The following is a 19,752-nucleotide window of genomic DNA, read 5'->3' on the forward strand; positions in this document are numbered from 1 at the left end:
AGTCGGGAGATGGGAGAAAGTTGTAGAAAGTCAACCATCACTACAGCTCTCCACCAGTCGGGGCTTTATGGCAGAGTGGCCCGACGGAAGCCTCTCTTCAGTGCAAGACACATGAAAGCCTGCATGGAGTTTGCTAAAAAACACCTGAATAAGATTCTCTGGTCTGATGAGACCAAGATAGAACTTTTTGGCCTTAATTCTTAGCGGTATGTGTGGAGAAAACCAGGCACTGCTCATCACCTGTCCAATACAGTCCCAACAGTGAAGCATGGTGGTGGCAGCATCATGCTGTGGGGGTGTTTTTCAGCTGCAGGGACAGGACGACTGGTTGCAATCGAGGGAAAGATGAATGCGGCCAAGTACAGGGATATCCTGGACGAAAACCTTCTCCAGAGAGCTCAGGACCTCAAACTGGGCCAAAGGTTTACCTTCCAACAAGACAATGACCCTAAGCACACAGCTAAAATAACGAAGGAGTGGCTTCACAACAACTCCGTGACTGTTCTTGAATGGCCCAGCCAGAGCCCTGACTTAAACCCAATTGAGCATCTCTGGAGAGACCTAAAAATGGCTGTCCACCAACGTTTACCATCCGACCTGACAGAACTGGAGAGGATCTGCAAGGAGGAATGGCAGAGGATCCCCAAATCCAGGTGTGAAAAACTTGTTGCATCTTTCCCAAAAAGACTCATGGCTGTACTAGATCAAAAGGGTGCTTCTACTAAATACTGAGCAAACGGTCTGAATACTTAGGACCATGTGATATTTCAGTTTTTCTTTTTTAATAAATCTGCAAAAATGTCAACAATTCTGTGTTTTTCTGTCAATATGGGGTGCTGTGTGTACATTAATGAGGAAAAAAAATGAACAAATTATTTTAGCAAATGGCTGCAATATAACAAAGAGTGAAAAATTTAAGGGGGTCTGAATACTTTCCGTACCCACTGTATATCACAGGTTTCTCCCTATCTAGGACTCTCAATAGGGATCCTCCAGAGCATTGCAGCAGAGATTCAAAGTAGGTCGCCCTGAACTTGCACACCCTGATTTATGTCATGTGGACAGTGGCCAAGTCAATTTTAAGGAAATGGCTGTGAAAGTTTGGACAGCTATGGATAATTTATACATTTTTAAAAATGGAACAAAAAAGAATTGGAACAGACAAGAATATTAAACATTCAGACTAAAACTCTGAAACCACACTGAAAATCTGGCCTTTTAAGGAATAGTCTGCCCAAAAATGAAAATTTGCTGTACATTTTACTCACCCTCAGGCCATCCAAGATGTAGATGAGTTTGTTTCTTCATTGGAACAGATGTGGACACATTTAGCATTACATCACTTGCTCACCAGTGGATCCTCTGTAATGAATGGGTGCCATCAGAATGAGAGTCCAAACAGCTAATAAAAACATCACAATAATCCAAAAGTAATACACAATATTAATACAGTCCATTAATATCTAGTGAAATTAAAAGTTGTGTGTGTGTATATATATATATATATATACAGTGCCCTCCAAAAGTATTGGAACAGTAAAGACAAAATTGCTCTGTTGGCTGTGGAGTCAAGACATTTACAAATATGATTAAAAGATGAATATGAGACAAAACTACAGAATGTCACATTTTATTATTGGGTGATTCAACACATAGATGTTTTACCAACTAAGAAGTTCAGCACTTTTAGAGTTTCATCCCCCTATCTGATGTGAGCATAAGTATTGGAACAGTTGCCTCACAGGTCTTTCTAAGTGTGTCCATTAATTCTTCAGATATTAAAAGCAGGGAATGTGTCATATCAGTTATATCCATTACTTCTGCATTCTGAATCTTGCATTCGATGATGACACACACAAACCATGATGAAGATGAGGGAGCTGACTTTGAGAGAAAAGCAAGCAATTTGGATGCTAAAAGAAAAGAGGAAGTCAATTAGAGCTCTAGCAAAAACAAATAGCATGGAGAAATAAAGAGTTTGGAAACCACCAGTGACACCAGCAACCAACAATGACCTGATCGGCTGAGAAAACAACAGTAGTTGATGACAGACAAATCATAAAAGCTGTGAAAATGAACCCTAAAAGACGTGTCTGTAAAATCACCATCAACTTCCAGAAAGCTGGGGTGATGCTCTGACAATCTACTGTCCTCAGGAGACTGACACAGAATTACAGATGCTACACAGCAAGAAACAAACCTCTGACCAGCACCAAAAATAGAAAGGCAAGATGAGAGTTTGCAAAAAAGCACAAAGGTGAGCCCAGAAGAGTTTTGGAACTGTGTTTATGGACCGATGAGACAAAGATGAACCTTTATCTAAGTGATGGGAAAGCAAAAATGTGGAGTAAAAAAGGGAACTGCAATGATCCCAAGCATACAGCCTCATCTGTAAAGCATGGTGGAGGTGGTGTCATGGCATGGGCATGCATGGCTGCCTCTGGAACAGACCCTCTCAACTTTACTGATGACTTAATATATGATGACAGTAGCAGAATGAATTTGGAAGGGTACAAAACCATCTTGCCTACCAATATTCAAGAAAATGTCACCAGATTCATTGGGAAGTGCTTCATATTGCATCAGGACAATGACCCAAAACACCCTGCCAGTTCAGTCTAGGAATTTATAAGGGCAAAGAAATGGCAGAAACTCCCCAAAACAAGCAACAATTGGAATTGGCTGCATTAAAGGCTGGAAAAAGTATTTCAGAGGATGAGACCAAGAGTCTGGTGATGTCTATGGGTCACAGACTCACTGCTGTGATTGTGCGCAAGGGATCTGCAACTAAATAATAGCTTTTAATCTTTTATATCTGCCTTATGTTCAACTGTCCCAATACTTATGCTCACATCAATGAGTGGGATGAACTCTAAAAGTGCTGTTCTTTTTATTTGGTAAAACATGTATGTGTTGAAACGGCTAATAATAAAATGTGACATTCTGTAGTTTTGTCTCATATTCATCTTTTCATCATATTTGCAAATGTCTTGACTCTACAGCCAACAGAACAATTTTGTCTTCACTTTTCCAATACTTTTGGAGGGCACTGTATATATATATATATATATATATATATATATATATATATATATATATATATATATATATATATACACACACACACACACACACACACACACACACACATACACACTAGTCAACATTTGAAGTGGATCAGAACCTTTCATCAAAGTTGTTCTAAAACCAAAATGCGTTCTTATAGTATCGTTATAGGACAACTTTGATGAACTTTTTTGATCCACTTTAAATGTTGACTACTGTATATATATATATATATATATACACATACATACATACATAACAAACATACACACACACACACACACAAACTGTAGTCCATTACTGATTAATGACAGAACTTGTTAGTAATGTAATCCATTAAATTACACATTTTAGGTAATATAATCGGACTACTTTTACTTTTGACCTTTCTCATTTATCACATTGATTTAAATAGGATAACACTGTACTGTATTGACATAAAAATACAAAAAGTAATAATAAACGGAGTAATTCCAAGAGCGTCCTCGCACCGCGGTGCTCAGGCCCTACTAAAATATATTCCATTCATTGTTGTTAACAACATGAGGTGCATTACACATTACATTACATCAAGATTTCCCAAACTGTGTTTTGTAAAGGAACTGCAGGGGGTTAATTTAATTTAATGGAAAGCTAATAATTAAATCATAAACATTTTAAATCAATAAAAACGTAAAATCAAAATAAAACATGAAATACTTGTTTACATGTCATGTGACCATTATCCATCGTCAGAGAACTGTAAACAAACAAAAAAATATACTTAATAAAATATATATTTAAAAATATCAGAGGGGGTTTCAAGTAAATATGTTAGGTGAAAGAGATTCATATGACAATAAAATAAAATAAAATAATTACATGTAATTAAGAAAATTAAAATAGAAGTGTGTGTGTTATTGCAATAAAAATGACAAATAAATAAATAAAATGCAAAAAAAGCAAAAATGCAAATGCAAATAAATGCAAAAAACTGAATTATTTCCACTGTGGTTCTTCAAGACAGGCTCGCTTCTCCTTGTCTAGACACATCATGACAGCTTCTGGATGACTGCTTCTGGATGCTCTCTTCCATTTATAACAGTTTCATTTGAAATAATATAACGTTACAGTAAGTTAGACATTAGAAGCTCCACTTTCTTCAGCTGATAAAATGGGTCAGCAGTTGCTTAACTGCACACCACACGAGTAGTTAATTTTTAACAAGTTCAAAAAGCAAATATAAACAAGCAAAGGAGTTTTTATTAAGAGAGAAAAGGGGGTTTGGCCTCAACAGGAAGAGACTAGAGTCAGGTAACCAGAAACCGCTCTTTCATTCTATGCATGAAACGCATGAAGTGCGTCGCGGTGGGAGAGGCACAAAGTTTGCAGTGGATGTTTGAATCTCGTTTCTTTTACTTTATGTCATCATAACGGCGTTTTGCATGTCGCTTGGCAGCAGTTTCGAACTAACCGGTTTTAAACGTTGAATTGAAGCCATAAATCCTTCATTTGCTCTTGGCGAAGCTCCTCAGGTGTTTTGTTCTTCCAGCAGAAGACGCGCTAAAGTTTGCCGATTTCGAGACGTTCGATGCAAACTCCTGCCTACATTTGAACTATATTAGTTCCGCTTTCCGCTTGTTTGTATATAAACACTTACCCATTCAGAAGGACATACGGGCCAGTGCACCAGGTAAGGATGTTTTAAAGCCATTGAGGGGTTTGTTTGTTTGTTACTTGATTCAAGTTAGCCAACAGGTAGCGTTTTTATTAGTCTTTGATATTAGCATGATTTTCTTCGCGCACACTGCGTAACATTAGGCTATGGAAAGCACATCCGTTAAATGCGCGACTTATGATCAGTCGTACGTAATTATCGGCAGGAATTATCAATCATTTGTTTAATTACAAATAAGCATGCCTGAGATCTTAAATTTAGTTGAAAAAAATATTTGGAAAATTCTTAAAGGCTAATTATATCTTTCTATTCATGTCAGTTTCATATGTTTTTGAAAAATTGTATTTATACCATTTTATAAAAGTTATTTTTGTATGGCTCTAAAAATGTCAAGGGGTGTAACTATTAAGCAAAAACAACTAAATACAAAACGTGTCTCTGCATGACATGGACAAAATGTAGCCAATGATATGCAGTGAGAGAGAGAGAGAGAAACTTACTGACCTTGAGATGCACAGTCATAGGGGAGTCCTCTCAATTATTTATTTATTTATTTTTGGCCACTTGGATTTTGGTTAGGCCACACTGACTGTTGGCAGACAAATGTTTTAAAATATATTTTAAACAGCAATGGCTGTTATAAACTGTTTGTAACTGCTGTTATAAACTGCTGAAAAGCACTGACTTGGATTTGGCAGACAAATGTTTTAAAACATAAAATCTTTTTTTTAACAGCAACTGCTTTGTTTTTTGTAATGAACAAGGATAACTTTAGATAGCCTACTTTTATTCTTGTTGAACAGTTACACCACACCTAGACATTTTTGATATTAGGCCCTACAAAAAAAAAAAAAAAACCTCTGGATTTGAAAATGTTAATCACAGAAGGGGTTTATTAATTTTTATTTTATGTTTTTGTAATAAAATAGGGTTTCTTAATGTATTTTTGAGTAGTAAAATAGATAATAATAATAGTGTCATGTCACTGAGTTGAACAAAAGTGATACGTGATCTTTAAAAAAAATTATAAAAATTTCATATTGCATACACATTTGTAAATTGCCTACAGCAGGTATATGAAACCTGGCTTTACAGTGTCAAGTAACAAACATTTACCACAGTTTTATTACTATTCTTGCTACACTAAAACTACAAAAGTGTTCAAAGGCACTCTTTTAGACACTGCTGTCATTGAGATGATAGTTATTCTGGCTGTTTTAAGGGGTTTAATATTCAGTGCACAAATAATACTTTGTTTAAAGTTAATCTCACATGGCTTGATATAATTTGACGTGCCAAACAGGTGTCTCCATGTTTAAAGCAGGACTTTGCAACACCCTGTGCTGTTAATCCCATCAGCCTACATGGTAACAGAACTAAATACATCAGTTTAGTTTTCACAGGCTATCAATTGTTGTTTGATGCAAGGATCAGTACATATAATAAATGTTATTTGCAGGATCGGTTCTGTCTGTGTAATCCATAGCAGAACAAAAGTATTATAACATCTAAATAAGTACCAAGTTTACATATTCCACATTTAAAGTAAGAATATATCTGAAGATACTTTGCAGGATTAGTTGCCAACCCAATTTCATGCTGCAGTCATTTTTTAAAGCATGCACACACAGAATTTGGACATTGTAAGTATATGAGTGTGTCAACACGAAGAGCAAAATGGAGCTCTTAGAATTCACTGAGCTGAATGATTGCAGAGAAAAAGAGAATCCACCTGACGTTTTCCTCACCCCTCAAGTTGTCTGCTCGCTTGTCTGTGCAAGAACTGCTTACCATTGACAAAAAGAGGTTTTATCTGGAAATGAGGAATAAACAGGCCTGAAACAATCAGTAGCAGAGCTGGAAACAGTCCTTGTCATTGCGGTTGCAACCTGTTCAAGTGATTTAAACTAATTCTATCCGGTGCTTTTCCACCCATGAAGGGAGGAACTTTAAAGTGCAGTTCAGGTCCACCAGAGTGAAAAGTACAGAGATTTAGAAAATGAAAGTAAAAGTGCAGACAGTCAGCAAGAGAAAATTGAGTGGTATAGAGAAGGAACGGTCTCACTTGGCCATCGTGTCGTGGTGAAGACGCTCTGAAGTATTCCTAGACCTCTAGATGATGGATGTTCAGCTTGCTGAAGGGAAATTCCTCACTGCCATGGAGTCACTACGCCATCAAATACTCAATTACACCAAGAAAAATGACCTGTGCAGTCTGAAGCATTGATTTGCCTCTGGATTTAAAGCAGGACACACACATTGACGGACAGTTATTAATTGCTTCTCTCTTGTGATAAATAAACATTTAAGGCTGAAGTGTGTATTTTTTTTTATATTACAAACATCTAAATTGTTAAATTGTTGTTTGAGCCTGATGTAGCACCGATAACTTAACCAATAACATGAGTTTGAGTCAGGGCTGTTTTTCGGACCAATGGTGGATGGGGGAGTGTTCAGGGAAACATGTTTGAAAACAGTCAGTGTTTTAGCAATTCTGTTTGATGTTGCAAATAGCACAGAAATTAGATAACATTGTTGAAGTTAGAACAACTTGAAATTTTCTTTAAAGGCGCTACAGTACTCTTAAAAAATAGAGTTCTTTATTAGCATCTGAGATTCCAAATAGAACATTTAACTTCCAAGGAACATTTCCACTGGTTCTTTATTGTGGAAAAAGTTCTTTAGTTCTTTACATAAAAATTGTTTTAAGAAATGTTTTTTGGGGAACCTAAATTGGTTCTTATATGACATTTGCTGTGAAAACCACTTTTAGGAACCTTTATTTTTAAGAGTGTATACAGTTCAGTAGTTCTGCATAGTTATTCAATAATGTGGAACATCCAAATCCTTACAAAACGAGACTGATGGGTTGATGTTTATTGGTGTGAAATCTGTGATATGCAAATTCAGATGGAGGGCTGCTGCTGCTGGTGAGATGTTCCAGTTCTTTGGGTTCCTCTCGGGGTTGGTCTGTAGGCGTTGAACTTGTATGTTTGCCAGGATAATTTAAGAGAGATGAGAGAAGGCTACAATCAATCTAAATGCACCCCAAAGGTACACTGTCAGCATAATAAGAAAAAAATAACCCAGAAATCTCTGGAGGCAACCTGTCTAAGAGTTTAAAAGCTTCTGTTTCTTTTTTTTTCCACATGGGATGGTGCAAACAGATCTACTTTGAGAACTGTGTCGTGCTATTAGATGCATTTCTGTTTGGATGCTAAATTGATGTTTATACATGCAGCCTTCCAGAGAACCTCTTTGTACAACAGCCTGAGGCCAAAGACACTGTTGCTCAGTGTGTAATTTTACACTGAGTATTTCCCCCATCATCCCTCGCTGCTGTCTTAGTACTCATCTCTCAGTGTGCGCTTGGACCGTTTCACAGTGTCCTGCTGGCTAAAGAATTGGCTAGCTGTTGGAGACGAGTTTACTTTTGATGGGAAACCACTGTGGGAAACCACAGGAGGACAATGCGACGACATCACCCTGCTGAGTTTTTGCTTGTACACACATGCAAAAGTTGTTAAAGAAATAGTTAGCCCAAAAATGAAAGCTTTGCCATAATTTTCTTATACCCTCATGTTGTTCCAAAAACCTATATGACTTTCTTTCCTGGAATACAAAAGGAGAGATATAGCTTCTTATTGTCTTATGGCACAGATGTCATGTTCATTTCATTTGGAAATTGAAATTGTTTATTTGATTATGTTTACAGTCTTCCTTCTTCATAATAGTTTCTCGGTGTAGGTAAAGGGTGAAGGCGAGCTCAAATCAAACTGCCTGAATCCCATCTTAATTTCATTGTGAAAATATGCAGTGGAATGCCATCACATCTCCACTGGACTCGCTGTCACTCAGAGCTTATTATTATCTCGTATAAGAGAAGCTGCTGGGCCTTGGGAAGCTAACACACTCTTCTCAATGGCCTGCAGGTAATAAATCTGAAGTTTACTGAGCATCTCTGTCTATTTTTACTGGTGGGATCAGTGGCCCAGAGGTTCTGCTCTGTGTTGTGTTAGTTTTATAAGTGAGTAAATCTTGGTGAATTGGATCTAACTTGACTACAACTTTGTGTAGTTCGATAATAGAATGTTATGAAGTTTTTATTTTTCTAGATACAAAAAGTGCTTTACAATAAACTTATCACAGTCCTTCTGATGCAGCCTTGGGTTTTAAACCATGTATTGATAGACAGATATATTTGTCAGACCAATGAATTTGGCCAATATTTGGTCATTTGAGATACTGGGAATGATCTCATCAGCCAATAAACATAACTGCTTGGACAAAGACTGAGTCTGTTAATAATTTTGTTAAAGGATAATTCAAATTGCTAGTAAATTTTGAGTAAACATTGTGTAAAATGTATGGAGACTCTAAAGTGACATTTAAAGAAAATATATTAATGTGCACATGAAAGCTTTTGTGCATGTTTCTGAAAATAATTCGTTTTTTTCTGCAAATGACACTCATTTTAAATGTTAAGACTGACTTGTTATGTTTAGTTGCATTAATGGCCAATGGCAACTTTGATTTCTAGATGTTGACAATGATGCAACCAAATATTCTGAGAAGACCAAACGTAAGTGTTTAAGAATTGGTCATTGAAACACCATATTTATAATTGCATGTCCTCACTAATGTTTGTGGTTATGGCCCTGGATATTGGTGTAAGCATCAGCTACTGAAAACCTATAGCTGGTTAACTTAAGACAGGGATGCCCAATCCTGTTTCTGGAGATCCATCTCCAAGTTCAACTTCAGGCCTGATCAAAGACAGCTGAACCAACTCATTAAGATTTTCAGGAGCACTTGATAATTACAGACAACTGTGTTTGGTCAGGGTTGGAACTGAACTCTGCTGGTAGGTACTGTAGATCTCCAGGAACATGCTGGGCATCCCTAGGTTAAGAGAACCCAGCCACATTTAGACAACCTTCTCCAGGGATTGACCATACCAATTAAATACTCAACCATAAAGTGACCTATATTGATCTATCAGAGACAGATCAAAAGACACTTTGTCTTGAACTCTACAATTTGACGCGTGAACGATGAATACGCCTCATGAAGAGGCTTTAAAACCAGCAGATGCTCAGATACCCTGCAGAGCGTGAAGGATATGAGGTCACAGCTCTTCTGTCATCTCTGCCGTATGGAGCTGGGAATTAGTAATGAAAACTATGAATATTTTGAAAGCAGGCTTGCTGTTAGAACGCTACCTGATTAATTTCCTCTGCCTGCATGAAGGGCAGATAGGGATGCTTGTAATTATTTATGAATAGCAGTGTTATGATTTATATTCAGCTGGTGCTGTTAAAGACATGCTTAAAATGCTCTAATTTAATGCTGTGAAACGTTTTAGATGACCCTTTGTTGCACCTTGTTTGCATGCTTCATTTTCTACAGATATTGACATTGTCTGCTAATTTGTTCAATATCTTAAAACTGTTGTGTTTTTCATGCCAGGGAACTCTTTTCTCCTGTGTCAACTCTTTCCCCACTAATTATCTGCTTAGTTGATTGCTTCAGCTGCTCTATTGACTTGAATGTGGAACCCCCGTCAATGTTTCCTGACCTTTCTACCACCTCTTTATCCCGATTATCTTGTTGACATGCTACAAAGATTTGCAGGAGATCCCTATGAGATGTTGTCTCACATTTCACACACTCAAGTTCATGAGCATTGTGTTGTAAAGTCTTTTAACACGCTGTGTAGTTTGATGTCAATTACCCTCTAAAGTGAGTTGAGCCATTAGGCATAATTAGCCAGTGTTGTCAAGGAGAACTTTGCAGTACCCCACCATAATGCAAAAACTTCTCATTACTGCAATGCAATAAAATAATTATATATTATTTGAGGGTACAATTTAGTGTTCATGTTTTGCTGGCCGATAGCGTGCATATGAATGCAGCATCATGCAAAAGCAATTTTCGGTTATACATTGTAGAAATGTGGTATTTGCAGTTAGCCATGACTATTTTATTGCAACGTAATATTTTAAAACTATAAATTTTTGCAGAACTTTTTTCCCAATTATGGTATTATCTGTCACATAGAATTTAATTTATGCTAATTTAACATAACACTCATGAGTTTTTGGCACTGCAGTAATGAGAATTGGGAGAGAAAATGTGCCTAATTTTCATAATGTCACAATGCAGAGAAATCTTACTGATCTCAAAAATATAATTTCATATTTTTCCTTTAGTCTAGGGTGAAATACTGTATGTCCAAGGCAGCGCTTCATGAGATTCAACCAGAAGAGTAAAACAGGTTTATGTTTATTTAGGAAAATCAGGAAAGAACTTCAAACATGCTGGAGAGATCTTAAAATTAGCCCTTGTTTTCTCAACACTGTATAATCATATTTTGAGTGACACTTTGTGTTGTTGGTTGATTTGTCTTTGATAAAGCTAACTCAAGGGCAGCGGAGAAGCATGTGTGTGTTAAACGTTAGACACTTAATCCACTAAAACAAAACAATGATATGTTTTTAATAGGCTGAAAAAATTCATATTTAACATAAAAATCGAGCAGAGCAATACATGTACTACTCTGCACACACAGATTTCAGATGTGACTGTGTTACTGTGATGTATTTCTGAGTAAGGCTGGATATTCAGGGAGAATAAAAGGTCTGAAATTGATTTTATCTATCAGGAATTGATTGATTCAGCTTTTTTTTCTTCTGAAATGCTACATACAGGTGCATCTCAATAAATTAGAATGTCGTGGAAAAGTTCATTTATTTCAGTAATTCAACTCAAATTGTGAAACTCATGTATTAAATAAATTCAGTGCACACAGACTGAAGTAGTTTAAGTCTTTGGTTCTTTTAATTGTGATGATTTAGGCTCACATTTAACAAAAACCCACCAATTCACTATCTCAACAAATTAGAATACTTCATAAGACCAATAAAAATAAACATTTTTAACATTTTTAGTGAATTGTTGACCTTCTGGAAAGTATGTTAATTTACTGTATATGTACTCAATACTTGGTAGGGGCTCCTTTTGCTTTAATTACTGCCTCAATTCGGCGTGGCATGGAGGTGATCAGTTTGTGGCACTGCTGAGGTGGTATGGAAGCCCAGGTTTCTTTGATAGCGGCCTTCAGCTCATCTGCATTGTTGGGTCTGGTGTCTCTCATCTTCCTCTTGACAATACCCCATAGATTCTCTATAGGGTTCAGGTCTGGCGAGTTTGCTGTCCAATCAAGCACAGTACCACCATGGTCATTGAACCAGCTTTTGGTACCTTTGGCAGTGTGGGCAGGTGCCAAGTCCTGCTGGAAAATGAGCAACAGTCCAGTTCTTTTTCTCCACAGCCCAGGTAAGACGCTTCTGACGTTGTCTCTGGTTCAGAAGTGGCTTGGTAGCCCTTTTCCTGAAGATGTCTGAGCGCGGTGACTCTTGATGCACTGACTCCAGCTTCAGTTCACTCCTTGTAAAGCTTTCACAAGTGTTTGAATCAGCTTTACTTGACAGTATTCTCAAGCTTGCAGTCATCTTTGTTGCTTGTGCACCTTTTCCTACCCAAATTCTTCCTTCCAGTCAACTTTGCATTTAATATGCTTTGATACAGCACTCTGTAAACAGCCACACCTTTCAGTAATGACCCTCTGTGATTAACCCTCTTTGTGGAGGGCATCAATGTTCGTCTTCTGGATCATTGCCAAGTCAGCAGTCTTCTCCATTATTGTGGTTTCAAAGAACAAGAGATACCCAGAATTTATACTGGGATGGTCATTAATTGAAACTCAAATGTACATATTCTAATATTTTGAGATACTGATTTTTGACTTTCATGAGCTGTAAGCTCTAATCATCAAAATTAAAACAAAAAAACTTTTTAAATGTTTTACTTTACATGCAATGAATCTAAAATATATGAAATTTTAACTTTTTGAAATAACTTACAAGAAAAAATTAACTTTTTCATGACATTCTAATTAATTGATATGCACCTGTAGTTTGAAAAGGCCTTTTCTTTTTAATATTATTGCCATAATCGTTGCTATTTAAAAAGGCTACAGTAGCTAGTAGCCCAACACAGATATAGCTATTGGTTAACATTAACAAACTTTGGTTAACATTAACCAATATCCTGTGACATTAGCTGAAAGTCACTGAAAAATTACAAAGACAAACATTTTCTTCTCTGGAATAACATGCACTGATAAATCATTGACTATAAAACAAGGAACGTTAAGAAAGTAAATAGGATCAATTCTGATTTCATTTTGACTTTACCACTCATAAAGGGGAGAAGGGCATTTCCATCTTCGGTTGTAATTTTCCACACTTACCAGCTCATTACTGCGTTTGATTGGATCGGCAGAGCAGACGGATATGTGCATTTAATTCACAAGGTCTTATACAAAGTGTTGCTTAATCACTTCAGAAATGTTCCATATTTGCGTCAAATGGACTAATTATTACTTAATGGACTATTAGTGCAGTATGTCGAGTGCATAGTTGGGTTTGCACAAATTCCTCAAAGTAGGTACACATTCAGTCTTCACAGTATTTCTAAGTGCAGGAAAACAGGGCACAGCTGCAATTTCAGTCACTTAAACGAAACAAGGCCATCTATAAGTGGACACAAGTATGTGAAGAAGGTCAATAATCACGTTTGACAGTGTATAATGACATGGTTTAGGTATGTTCCCCGCGTCCTGGTGCTAAAGTGTGCTGATGGCAATCAGTGCGTTTGGTTTAGGCAGGATTAGGCTGGTCTCACATTCTTCCTTAAACCTGTTTAAGAAAATCACTAATCCCAGACAGCAACAGCAACATGCCGTTACATGTCACTTTGCCTGCCTGCCGTGACCATGAGAATATCTGATGGAATATCCCGAAATGATTCATTATGAAAGAAAAGTGTGCTTTGAGATCCCGTTGGGGAAAGAGATGTTTAATCATTGACCGTGGCTTACTGAGTCTCTGTTCATTAAAGCCAAAATGAATAATTGACACTGGAGCTTAAAAGAAGCTCGGATGAATGACAGATAGTGGTATTAGTAACTTATCTTCCTGTAGATATATTAGGTTATTGTGTTTAAGGTTATTGTGTTTAAAATCCTTATTTGACCTGAGATGTCATAATACGGCTGGTTTTGGATAGTCAGACTTCTGACATGGCATAAAAAAGATTGCAGAACCACATTGCAGCATTCTGGTCAAGGACTAAACAAATAACTTAGTTTATTGGCAAACTGATAAAATGTGCTATATATTGGTGCCATATTATTTAATGCACAATATTAGTGTTTTTTTTTTTTTTCTTTTAATTTATTTTATTAGTCAGTATTAGATATTCAGTTGTGTCTGTTTACCATATTTTTTTAGATTATATTTATATTACCTTTGCCATAATCTAACATTCACTTGAAGTTAAAAAATCTTAAAAACTTCTTGAAAAAATTAATTTTATAGCACTATAAAAAGTAATTGTTAGCAAATCTCAAAATCAATATCAGTTTAAAAAGAAAAAAGTACATTATAATATTATTATGCCTCACTTATTAAATTTTAATAAGTATTTAAAATTACTAATTTTTAATGCTTATTTATAATAAACATTTAAATTTAAATCCTTCATGTATAATGCATTATAAAGGTATTCATAATGTACATTATGCATTATATTTTTTAAACCAAAGATAAATTGCATTATAATATTTGCAGATTCCTCGTTACACCTGAAATTGGTTTGTTGTGTTTTAATGCATTATTCTTTATAAAGGTGATAAGTATTATAATTGTGGTTACAGTTATTCATGATACAGTGCATTGTAACCTGCATTACAACGCATAATTAATGCATTCAAATACTTTTATTATGCATTATATGTAAGTAAAATGTTACTATGATTTTATTAACATAAAATAATATTGAATTTTAATATTGGCAATTTATCTTTTCTCATAATATGAAAATAATTATTGGCTTACCGTTAATTCTCGAGCTAAAATATCTGTGCATCTCTAGATAAAGTCTTGTGCATCTTGACTGAAATTGTATAGCATCTAGCCAATCAGATTGGAACTTTTGGTATGTGGACACGCTGTCTCGGGCCAAGACTATAATTTTGCAATATTACTGGGTGTGTTGGTAGAGAAAAATGTCCGGAAAAGTTTTGGCGAAACAAGACCTTAATTTTAACGCTGTAATGTTAAACCGCTGTCATCTAAGCACATGTATCAGCAATAAACTGGTTGAGCACAAGCCCAACAGTGATGCTGAATATGCTGCAATATTAAAGGTGATAAATAAATAAAAACTTCATTTTCATGCTCTCAAGTCTCAGTTTCAGAGCTGTTTGTTCCTGTGAATCTAGGTGATGTGCAGCAGAAGTGGAATGTCGGCTGTATTCATCTAGAGGTGACGTGCTTTTTAATGCCTAAAGCCCCAAGGCGCTGTCAGGGCCCGTCAGAACAGGTGCCTCACCATCTGGGTGTCTTTTGTTACCTGCTTTTTTCCACCTTTGAATTTGCTTAGTAAACTTCAAGATTTTACACTCTGAATATATAATGTTATGTTCACATACAAGTTATACATTTGACATGAGTGATGCGTTCCTGGTTGCACTGTAGGTCAAAAGTTTAAGAATAATTACAAATTTGTAATGTTTTGGAAAGAACTGTCTTTTGCTCACCGACACTGCATTTATTTGACCAACAATACAGTAAAACAGTAATATTGTGAAATATTGTTTCAATTTAAAATAACAGTTTTTTATTTTAATGTATTTTAATGTATTTTCAACATTCTAATATGTTGCTTTGCTGCTTAATTTTTATTATTGGTTCTGATTAGTGGCATTAATAGTGGTTCTTATCATCAATGTTGAAAACAGTTTTTGCTGATTAATATTTGCATGCTTAATATAAAGCCATGATCTATTTTTCAGGATTCTTTGATAAGTAGATTTCCATTTCAAAAGAATAGTATTCATGTGAAATAGAAATCTTTTGTAACATTATAAATCTCTTTTCTATGACTTTTGATCAATTTAATGCTTCCTTGCCGAATAAAAATATAATTTTTTTTACTAATCTAAAAACTTATTCAAAACTTTTGAATGTTAGTGTTACTACAGATATATTAAGCAGCACAACTGATTTCAACATGGATAATAAAAAGAAAAGTCTCTTGAGCTGCAAATCAGCATTTCAGATTAATTTCTGAAGAATCATGTCAAGACTGGAGTAATGATGATTCATGAATTACTGATTAATGAAAATTCAGCTTTGCATCACAGGAATAAATCACAATTTAAAATAAACTAAAATAGAAAATGTTTGTTTTAAACTGAAATAATATTTCACAATATTACTGTTTTTACTGTATTTTCGAACAAATAAATGCAGCCTTTGAGAGGAAAAAAGTATTTAAAAAAAAAATAATATTAAACATCGTAATTATTTAAATTTTGTCTGGTAATAGAAATCTTTATATAAAAGGCCTCAATAAAAGCAAAATTCTGAACATTCTGAATTAATATCCAGTTTGGCTCATAACTGACTTCAGTAGTTAGTTTGTTGCCAAGCGAACAAATTGGTCAGTCAGGCACAAAGCAATACAACACTCTTCTTGCTTCGTCCACCTTTTTTTCATTTAATTTTTTTTTACTGAGCTCTGCGCTCTGGGATTGCTTTCTTTGTAAAAATTGTATGTGACAATTGTATGGGGGTAAGTGATTAATGACAAAATTTTCATTTTGGGGTGGAGTATCCCTTTAAGATATCTTAGGGTGCTGCATAATTAACGTCAACTTTTAGTAACATCCTTTGCATTGTGAGCATGGCTGCAGTATAATATAGCTCACTATATTCCGGAAGACTTTTCTGTATGTCAACAATTGACTCTTGTGTGTCTATTTTAATTTCTCTTGAGGAAATTTACAGGAAACATCTGAAACATGTTTATACTTGACAAAGTGTGCACTTCCACATCATTTAACCAAGAACCTCTGAGCAACCTGCATTCCAGGTACCTGAACCAGTTCTTTAATATGCCAAAAGTGTGCTAAACATGCTTTTTATTTTTGATTCAAGCCTAATTTACATAGAAAGGAGATGTGTTTGCATGAAAATAATGACATTGGTTTTATTTAAATTTGCATAGTGCAGTGTTATACCAGTACCAGGAATGTCTGGATGAACTGGATTGCGAGTGGTTAGTGAATAATAAGAACATTTTTGTGGTAAAATGCAATGCACAAAGTGACGCAGCTGTTTCATGAAATCTCCTCAGACTGTTCAAATGCCCAGTTTAATTGCATCATTAAAAAAGAACAAGAAAAACATTTGACAGAAAATACGCTTGGTAGAAAAATAGCTTGGAGGTGTTTTTAGATTTAGAGACAGAGGATTGAATTAAAAACAGACCAAAAATCATATTCCACCAGTACAGAGAGAGAGGGAGAGAAAAAGGGAAAGCAACACTCACATTTTTGTCCTTGACAAGGGCTCTTCCCTTCCTCTGTAATGTGTGTGTGTGTGTGTGTAAGTGTCCTAGAAAGAGGGAAATAAGCACAAAACAGTTCTTTTTCCGCCCTTCGAAGTCACAAGCGTGTTAGTACCATAACAATCGTTTGAGACATTCCTTTGCAGCATGACTTCAAAAACTTCAAATTCAGTAAACATGAGCATCAGGGAAACTTAATCAAGCCCTTTATCATTAATTTAAGACACCTGACAGCTGTTCTGTCATGGTAACATGGTGCTAACATGCACATGCACGTTGCACGCTGTGGCTGCAGTGGTGTTTTGTGGTTATCTAGCCATGACTCAGAAGTCGCATCTTGATCCGTGGCCTTTGCTTGCACATGGCTGTTTTTCTCGCAAGCTGTTCAAACAGAGCTTAGTGGCTTGGCTTGATAAAGAAAAATGAGCATGACAAAGTCTCTAAAAATAATCTTCGATGGTAATTGATAGTGAATTTGAGGGAAGGTATCCTGTATGGCTTCAGAAGATTATAGACAGCCCAGAGGGTGACATTTCGCCGTACCTGCCAGAGATTTGACGACTTGCAGCAACGTTGGAGCGCATTTGGTTGCACTATTTAAATATGAAATCCTCTTATGAATCAGAGGATTTGATAGCTTTTCCAGTTTATAATTAGCTGAACTGTCGTCTTATGCATTTTGATGAAGGCTGACCTTTCCTAATGTGCCTTCATTTCCTTTTTTCTTTTTTCTTTTTTTTTGCATCCAAGCATTTCCTGCACTCTATCACAAACATCCTAAATTGATTAAGCGAAGCTTGCTCAGACATTCTAGTGCGAGCCACAGAATATTTGAAATATTCCATCTGACACCTGGAATCCACCATGAAATAAACTCGTGCAGTGTTAAATCTCAAGTTAAAATCTCACCGGCTCTCCTGTTAACCTGACGGATAGCAGTACTTGCAGCATCTACAGGCTTAGTGGTGAGAATCCAAGCTTGATGATTAGCTTACTGTATGACTTATTGACTCATATTTTTTAGTGCTTGTGCAAGAACCCAGTTTCCAATCTACGACCAGCCTTCCCCCGAAAATCTTTAGGTACTTTTGACAACATCCAAGTAGTCTCCCAAAATCAGACTTCTGGCTGTCTGTCTTGGAACTTTACCAACAGTTAAAGACCAACCACTGTTGTATTTGTTGCTTTTTCCATGATACTTCAGGCATTTACATGCTGAACACAAACAGCCCAACAGGAACAGACACCACTGCATAAAATCTAATCTTTAATAAGTATTTTTGTTTCATGTTCCAGTTAAAATCTTTCAAAAAAAGGTAAACATACTTGTGAATTAACTCAGCATACAATATTAATTCATTCAAAAATGAAAATTCTGACAATTTGCTCACTCTAAAGTTGTTCCAAAGCTGTAAGTTTTTTTTTCTTCTGCAGAAAATGCAAAAAAAAAAAAAGTATTTAGAAATTTTTTTATTTGCCCTTAAAATGAAAGTCAATTAGAACAAATGTTGTTTTGGTCTCTATTGACTTCCAATGTAGGGGCAAGAACAATTGTAACATTCTTCAAAAATATCTTTCTTTGTGTTCAGCAGAAGAAGAAAAAAAACATGAAGATTCAAAATGATGTGAAGGTGAGTAAATTATATGAGAATTTTATATAGTCTTACTCAGTGGCGGTTATACATTGAATTACTCTCCGGGCGAAACCCCCTCTGAGCGCATTTCCCATCCCCCAACACTGTCACTTGCGACCAGAAGTCAAAAACGTGCAAATTACAGGCCTGTGTTTTAATATTATGAATGAAATGTGCGTTATTTGGAAGAAAGTCAAGGTGTGACTGACTTTAGCCCACTTGTCCCACTAATGGAGCAGACAAGCCCTCCTCTCTTTCCACTTCTCACACAGCTTCTGTGCACGGTACCTTCTCAGCAAGCAGGGGCGCCAATTTGCCAATTCCCCAATTCCCCACACAGTTATATGATAGATAATAGAAAACTGCTTAGTGGTGCAGATGAATTTTTATTTTTTTTCAAGTGCTTGTGCTGCCCCCCACGTGTCATGAAAAAATGACGCCCCGGGCGGCTGCCTGGTTCGCCCATGCCTAAAACCGCCACTGGTCTTACTGTACTGGCAGATTTTGAGTCACTTTTTTTTTAACAAGGCAAGTAAAACTAAAAGTTATAAAAAACAACAATGAAAGGTATCCAGTTAATCTTAGTTAATGTTAATTTCAACATTTACTACATTATTAAAATCAAACGTATTTTTTTAGTATTTAATGAATCTCAGCTAACATTTTTAACAAAGTTTAATGAATGCTGTATTGCTCGTTGTTACTGCTAGTTAATTCACTAACTAACTTTAGGTAATGGGACCTTACTTTTCTTACTGTACTGGCAGATTTTACTTGTGTTAAAAAGGTAAAATACTTGTGTGTAAAAGGTAAAAATAATTTAAAAAAGACTATTTACAACTCATTAAGAAGTAATTGTGGCCAACATATTAAAAGATTACAACCTGGCAACTTTAAACTAAACTTTGTTTCCTG

General features: G+C 35.9%; 2 protein-coding genes across 7 annotated transcripts in view; one reads left to right on the forward strand and one right to left on the reverse strand.

Moving 5' to 3' along the window:
• plppr2b (phospholipid phosphatase related 2b) overlaps window positions 1-19,752 on the reverse strand; it is a 165,373-nt gene that overhangs the window by 58,740 nt on the left and 86,881 nt on the right. The window contains exons 1-3 of one of the 4 annotated variants that reach the window (XM_058779648.1): window positions 6,789-7,181; window positions 6,472-6,536; window positions 1,269-1,362 (exon numbers count right to left, since the gene is read on the reverse strand). The exons of 1 other annotated variant lie outside the window; for it this stretch is intronic. The gene's annotated coding sequence lies outside the window, so the exon portion shown is untranslated. Of the gene's footprint in view, window positions 1-1,268; window positions 1,363-6,471; window positions 6,537-6,788; window positions 7,182-19,752 lie in introns of those variants that run through there. 2 more of the 4 variants (XM_058779653.1, XM_058779649.1) reach the window with 2 other exon arrangements.
• palm3 (paralemmin 3) overlaps window positions 4,346-19,752 on the forward strand; it is a 43,040-nt gene continuing 27,633 nt past the window's right edge. The window contains exons 1-2 of one of the 3 annotated variants that reach the window (XM_058779640.1): window positions 4,370-4,738; window positions 18,793-18,834. The gene's annotated coding sequence lies outside the window, so the exon portion shown is untranslated. The other 2 variants (XM_058779641.1, XM_058779639.1) reach the window with 2 other exon arrangements.

The sequence above is a fragment of the Onychostoma macrolepis genome, chromosome 06 (assembly GCF_012432095.1).
Source record: "Onychostoma macrolepis isolate SWU-2019 chromosome 06, ASM1243209v1, whole genome shotgun sequence".
Taxonomy (NCBI): Eukaryota; Metazoa; Chordata; class Actinopteri; order Cypriniformes; family Cyprinidae; genus Onychostoma; species Onychostoma macrolepis.